This window comes from Pinus tabuliformis, chromosome 5_1 (assembly GCF_031772625.1).
Source record: "Pinus tabuliformis cultivar Carrire ecotype Pingquan chromosome 5_1, CPIR1, whole genome shotgun sequence".
In the NCBI taxonomy this organism is placed as follows: Eukaryota; Viridiplantae; Streptophyta; class Pinopsida; order Pinales; family Pinaceae; genus Pinus; species Pinus tabuliformis.
The window spans coordinates 741,578,874-741,586,202 of NC_142305.1; the positions used below are offsets into that span (position 1 = coordinate 741,578,874).

The 7,329-nt window shown below is 40.3% G+C and overlaps 1 long non-coding RNA gene across 1 annotated transcript; it reads left to right on the plus strand.

Annotated features, from left to right (window-relative positions):
• Positions 1-2,508: 2,508 nt before the first annotated feature.
• On the plus strand, positions 2,509-6,831 carry LOC149167078 (uncharacterized). The gene is made up of 2 exons (XR_016260909.1): positions 2,509-6,320; positions 6,505-6,831. It is a non-coding gene; the product is annotated as an uncharacterized LOC149167078 (long non-coding RNA).
• The last annotated feature ends 498 nt before the right edge of the window (positions 6,832-7,329 follow it).

Consider the following 7,329-nt stretch of genomic DNA (forward strand, 5'->3'; position numbering starts at 1 on the left):
GCGCTTGCATTGGATCCCGGGGAACGGGAAACGTATCAAAATATGGGAAGACAGCATTATGGGCAGCGACCCCATTGTGGAGGACTGCTCTTTGTCCCTGCTAAAAGACTGGATGGACAGCGCTGGAGTCAAAACGCTGTGGGATCTGTCACAGTGGGAAAACAATAATTGGCAGTGCTGGAGAAACATTGAGGTACCTCCGCATCTGGCTAAAGACTTCTCCAATCTTCTAAATCATCTTAATGGCAAAGCTCCTCTAAATAGCAATAAGGCAGATCAACGAGGTTGGGGATCGACCCCAGGCAAGTATACTGTCGCTCAGGGTTATAAGCAGCTCGTTCAGAAACCATATGCGCTGCCTGATCCAAGACCCTGGCAGGGAATTTGGTCTCACCCTACGATCCCCAAGATCGATGTGTTCTGTTGGCTTCTTGGCCACCATCGGATTCTGACGGAAGACAGACTGCGGAAAAGGGGATTCAGCGGCCCCTCGCGCTGCTCTCTATGTGGAAACAATGAGGAAACAGCCGCCCACCTGATGCTGTCATGCAATTTCGCTATGGCTCTCTGGAAAGAAGCGCTAAGTCCTCTGAACGCCGAAGTCATCACGCCCACCCACTGCTCAGATCTCTTTGCTAACTGGGCTTACAGGTACCCTGGAGGCACTCAAAACCAGCAGATAAAAAGAGCCTGGATCGCGCTGCCAAAAATCATCTGTTGGCACATTTGGTTGGAACGAAACAGCAGGATATTTAATGACAAAAAGAGTGATCCTGCAATGATCTGGAGCAAAATCAAAAGCCATCTGAAGGACTGTATGGGAGACCAGTTGGACAGGGAAGGCCTCAACGATCAAGACGCAGCCTGGGGGAATTCGTTGGGCCTTCAATTCATTGACAAAATCAGGTTCCCCCCTCCCCTAAACCAATGGCAAATTCGCCTCAATACTGAAGATCTAGATGAATTATGCAAAATAAAGGCAAGGAAAACTTTGTTCTTTGACGGAGCCGCAAAGGGCAATCCCGGCAATTCTGGAGCTGGTGGGGTCATTAAAAATGCAGATGGCAGAATCGAATCTAGATATGCCTGGGGAGTGGGCTTCAACTCCAGCATTCAAGCAGAAGCCTTGGCTCTCCTTCAGGGACTCAAGATGCTCACCTACCTGGGCATCAAAGACGCAATCATCTTTGGAGACTCTCAGTCCATAATTAAGCTCATGGTGGATAAAACCACTCCAGCAGATGTAAGACTAGCAAGACTCATCAGCAGAATTAGAATTCTGATTAACACTTTCCAGAACCTGGAGTTCTTGCATGTTAAAAGAGAAAACAATAAAGGGTTTTTATTTTTTTATTTTTTTTGAAGTGATTGTACGAATTCTAATCATAAATCTGAAATTGTTGTTGAGAATCCTCCTAATATTTGTGGTGAGAAAGAAAGGTCGATAGAAATAATTTTATTTGATGAATCACAAGATTTTACTAATGGACATGTCCTTAATAATCCTTCTTCTTTTAAAACCGATCTATAATTACTTCCTACTGTTTTGACATAATATTTATCCCTTAATTAAAGTTTTAAAAATTTCATGTAAGATACCTCATTTCATGAAAATCATTTATAATTTGGAAGTCATTATTTTATGTATTGAGATTTGTTTTCGAATCTAAATCCATAAAAAAAAAATGTTTTTCTCAATCTTGATGTTAAATTTCAACTAGTTCAGATTTTAGTGAACAAGAAACTTTTTAAAATCAGTTAAATCTTGAGTCTTTTTTTTCATTTAGTTCAGGATGATGAATCTCAAAATAATATGCCTATCGATATCAATTATGAGTCTCTTGCTTATCAATTTAATCATGTTATAAATTTACACCTTATTCATGATTTGCAAGAGAAGGAAGTTATCTTTGATGATTATCATGATATTGATAGCTTTGGAACAATTGTAATGAAGTGACATATATTCATTTTTAGACTCAGACATGACAAGCTCTCATTCTTCATTTTCATCTAAGCACGAGTATGGAATTTTCAATCCCATATTTTGATGATGTTTATTTTATTCCTTGAAATTCATTTCAAGTTTCCAATAATGTTCATATTCCCTTGGATGCTTGTTATCATCAAATATTTTTGAAACAAATCTCTTTCTTTCCCTAGCGATACTTTTGATTTTGTAAATAAATATTTTCTCGATGGTTTCCTTAGTACTATTTTTAAGTTTAATAAATTGGTGGAAGATGGGCATGAATCCATAATATTTCTTTAAGAAGAATGAGATTTATGAAGTGAGTGAGACAGTTCAGTCTCGGTCAATCATTATATATGAATCTCCTGATCTTGATAAGTTCTTTGAAATTAATCATAGTCTTCCATGCTCATCTTCTGATTTATTTCTTGTACATATCATGATAGAATAGAGTCGTGCATCCTTTAGTAGAGACTTTCTTGTAAATAAGAGTTTTCTACTCTCGTATATTCTTAATATAGATGTACAAAGTTCAAGTCTTTCATGTTATTAGTCCCTGCCATCTGGCATCCGGCAGGGACTATAGTAATCGATAGGACCCCAACTTAGCATTAGTTGACCCCTGCCCTTCTCTGTTATACGGCGGTTAAAGCGGGGATATGCTAAGTTTCGTTTGCTCTCACTCTTTCGCCATCCTTCGCCATCTTATTTGGCCTCTTCCCGAGGCGGAAGAGGCCGGACCATAGCTTAAACTCGTATTTACGCACAATCGAGTGGCCCTGACCGTGTGCGGTTTCGTTTTAATGCTAACATTAATTCCTTAATGTTTAATGTTAAGTGCGAATGGGCATACATATGCTAAGGTTTGCTTGTTCTTTTGCAGGTGTCGGCCGTATGCTCAAGGTTTGCATGGCGGGAGGTGTCCGCCTACCGGCTCGGCGGTTTTGTGCGAAGCATTTGAAGAGCAGGCGGTGTGTTGCCTCAGTATCTTTCACTGGTAAACCAGTGTCACTCTTTGCATTCCGTTTTCCATTGTGGCATCCGCGAAAAACGGGTTCATAGCTGAAAACGACGGGTTCCTGGTTCTGCAATGGGGTTTTTGGTTCGGAAAGTGGGGCGCATGCCCAACCACATACAGAGGTCAAAAACCCTAGGTCAGTTGGAAGGGGCGGTTTTGTGCGAAGCATTTGAAGAGCAGGCGGGTTCATAGCTGAAAACGACGGGTTTCTGGTTCTGCAATGGGGTTTTTGGTTGGGAAAGTGGGGCGCATGCCCAACCACATACAGAGGTCAAAAACCCTAGGTCACAAGACCCCTTCCCATGCCAGACTGTTCAACTTCCGCGCAGCTCAAACATAGCTTTTGCATGTAACTTGTGAAATGATGTTATGCATAGATTTATATCGGTAATCCTTTAATCCGCTCCTATATTCGTATCCGCTCAGTTATCCATATCGGCTTCTATAGCAGTATAAACAATTATTCGCTAAAGCCGAGCTATCATCCCCTTATAGTTCCTGCGCCACTTCTGCGTTCAGGGTTCAAATATCATCTTTCTATGATGATGACTCAAACGCTCAGAAAACGCGACCGAGAGCCAGAAGCTCTGCCGGTCTCCACTGACGTGCAGGAGGCGAAACGCTTCCACGGCGAAGAAACAGAGCGGTTTTGTCAATTAGACAAAACCCTGTCCACCTTTAGGATTAGATTGGGCAACCTTGCCTGGTATTATGAAGAGCAGGCGGGTTCATAGCTGAAAACGACGGGTTTCTGGTTCTGCAATGGGGTTTTTGGTTGGGAAAGTGGGGCGCATGCCCAACCACATACAGAGGTCAAAAACCCTAGGTCACAAGACCCCTTCCCATGCCAGACTGTTCAACTTCCGCGCAGCTCAAACATAGCTTTTGCATGTAACTTGTGAAATGATGTTATGCATAGATTTATATCGGTAATCCTTTAATCCGCTCCTATATTCGTATCCGCTCAGTTATCCATATCGGCTTTTATAGCAGTATAAACAATTATTCGCTAAAGCCGAGCTATCATCCCCTTATAGTTCCTGCGCCACTTCTGCGTTCAGGGTTCAAATATCATCTTTCTATGATGATGACTCAGACGCTCAGAAAACGCGACCGAGAGCCGGAAGCTCTGCCGGTCTCCACTGACGTGCAGGAGGCGAAACGCTTCCACGGCGAAGAAACAGAGCGGTTTTGTCAATTAGACAAAACCCTGTCCACCTTTAGGATTAGATTGGGCAACCTTGCCTGGTATTAAGTTAAAGTAAAGATGATACTGAATCTCAAAAGTATTTCCTGCTTGAAGCTTGTATTGCAGGTTTCTGTGGAAGGTGTGGGATACCACAAGGCATGCTTCAAGTGTATGCATGGTGGTTGTGTTATCAGTCCCTCGAACTATATTGCAATTGAGGGCAGGCTTTATTGCAAACATCACCATGCTCAGCTCTTCAAAGAAAAGGGCAATTATAGCCAACTTATCAAAACTCCATCTGTCAAAGAAGTATCAGAGAATTCAGTACACGAGTGATTATGCAGCTGAAGTTTGAGAAAATTATCTTTGGTGCAATTATCCCCATTTGTTTGTTAGCAAGGTGCAATGTACAGTTTAACATGACTATTGGGGACATTGGTCTTTTATTTCAGTGATATCGTGTTTCAGCAAAACTATTTTCAAATTACCTTTTACAAATGGTTGTTTTGATCTGTGAGTTGGAGTGTTTCAATATTTATAATGCCTATGGGATTGGTACAGCTGAGTATTAGACTATTAGTTGAGGCGCATATACTAAGTTGAGTCCACGCACGGAAGACGCTGCTGCTGTTAAGTGGCTATTAGTGGCAGTTACCATAACTCACTTAATGCTCCTGTTGAGGAAGAAAGAAGCAGGGGTTGTGCTGATCACTTGAGAATATGTTATATCGTTCAATGTTTCTCGAAAACATTTTCTGAGGTTTGAGATTTGTATTATTTCAAGGCCTTTGAATTTGCCTATAAACTGCTGTTATTGGTATTTTTTAACTGTTATATGTATAATTGCCCTTGGATTTGGTACTATTCAAACAACACATGGACTTAATTTCTTGTTAAATATGCATCTTAGCAACAATGGAATATGGTGAGATTTGGAATTCTATACAATGATGGATATGGGATTTGACTTTACAATAATTTATATACAGAGAATTGTGTTGGCAAGATATTATGTTTTGTTTTATTTCATCTTCTGTTTACAGTGTGCACTGAAATTTAAGAATACTTGTGTTCCATCAGTACCAAAATAATAGTAGGCTACCTATAGTCAAATATGTACTCTTTTAACAAAATTTCATTGATTGTACTTTAAGCTATCCCTTGATTTCAATTTTCCTTGGAATGGTCTGTACCATACCATCAGAAAACTACCCTTGGGCATAAGGATCAAAGATTCAGATGTGTTTGACTAGATAGACAGTGCGTATCTGTTCTCCACAGGCCTTAGACATGTAAAATAATCATTTATTTTGCTGCAAAAGGGTTGGAATCTTCCACATAGATCCACTTTAGGTTTGGATCAAAACTTCCTGACTCAGAAGTTTAATTTTATGTTGACATTTTAAAGTCCCCTCTCAGATTATTCCCTTGTGCACTCATGTTTGAGAGTTTCTCACGGATTTGGGAGGATGCCATGTGTTTGCAGGTTTAATGCTTGGTAAGTTCATCATTGTAAAGCTCGCCACTTTTCCATTCTCACCTCCCCGTTTTGCTTTTTAGCCCTTTCATTTCGTTGTTTGCAAAGTTGTATCTTCATCGACTCTTTTTGCTGTGTACTTTGACTCACTTGTAAATTTTCTCTTTGCAGATTTCTCCCTCGTACATAGCTGAGTTTGCAAATATTGTGCTGGTCTATGATGATGTTTTCCCTGTTGCAGAAAGTGCACAAGATGGAGCAGAGTAGAAGACAAACATTTTGTATTCATCAACATAACAATACTCTACATCCATGGTGTTCTTCATTACATGGGTGGTTTTCAGTGCTACCTTTCAGTAAAAAGTTGGTATAGTCATGCTCTGAGTTAGGTGGTTGAATTTTACTTGTAAATTTTCTCTTTGCAGATTTCTCCCTCGTACATAGCTAAGTTTGCAAATATTGTGCTGGTCTATGATGATGTTTTCCCTGTTGCACAAAGTGCACAAGATGGAGCAGAGTAGAAGACAAACATTTTGTATTCATCAACATAACAATACTCTACATCCATGGTGTTCTTCATTACATGGGTGGTTTTCAGTGCTACCTTTCAGTGAGTATGTTGTAGAATCATCTGGAGCTTTTACAACAACCGGAGTATGTTGTGGTAATTTTTGTATTTTTTCTGTTTGCATCTATAGTTTTCCATCGACAAATGTACTTAAGATTGTTGCATCTATATTTTTCCATCGACAAATGTACTTCCTGCAAACATTGTCATTGAGTCATAACTATGTGTCAAAATTAGCTCACCGTAAAAACTGAAACGAATACTCATGCACTGGCTACAGGTGGTGAATGAAGAATTTGGTATTGCTGAGGCCCTCATGACCACTGTTCATGCAACAACAGGTAGGCAACCCTTCTCAGCTCTTGGAGCCTACGTAGATATATGGTTTCCCAAGCTGCTGGGCTCCAAAATACCATTGTCTCTGGGCCAATCACTCAATCATCTTTGCACCAAAGAAAACAGAGGCCAGCACATAGCCTTCATAGGAAAAATGCTCTGTTCCTCCCAAGTACTCTACGAACAAGTTTATCAGATATGGACCTATATATGTTGCACAGCTAAATATGGCTGCAAACAAAGCATTGATTATCATTCCCTTCCAAACAGATGACAGAATGGCCTTTAGCATTGATGGGTTCTGTATATTTGTCTCGACCTTTTGGCAGCACCAGTTGGTTTCAAGTCCTCGATATGACTCTTCAGCAGTATCCTTGCCTGCTTATTTGCGTTCAAACATCAACTCTGAATCTCCTGATATGTAGCTGGCTGGCTTTCTAGCTTTCAGGTTATGGGTCTGGATCGAACAGCTACTAGAGAACACATATCCGTTTATTCCGAATTTTCAGGCAGGCTCAACTTGACGCAGGGACTCGCTGCGTCGCAGCTTCCCTTGTTTAGTATTAGTTACATTTATGTTTCTAATCTTCGACATATATATTATTATAGGTCTTAAGTAGCATGCATGACTCCCCTGGAAATTTGACTTTATTTAGTTTTAATCTTCCTAGTTAGATTACATTAGGTTTGGGTATAATTTGTTTTATTTTTGTTGTTTCTAATTGAATAAAGCAATTATGAAGACTTTCGTGCTAGAAATGAGTCATCA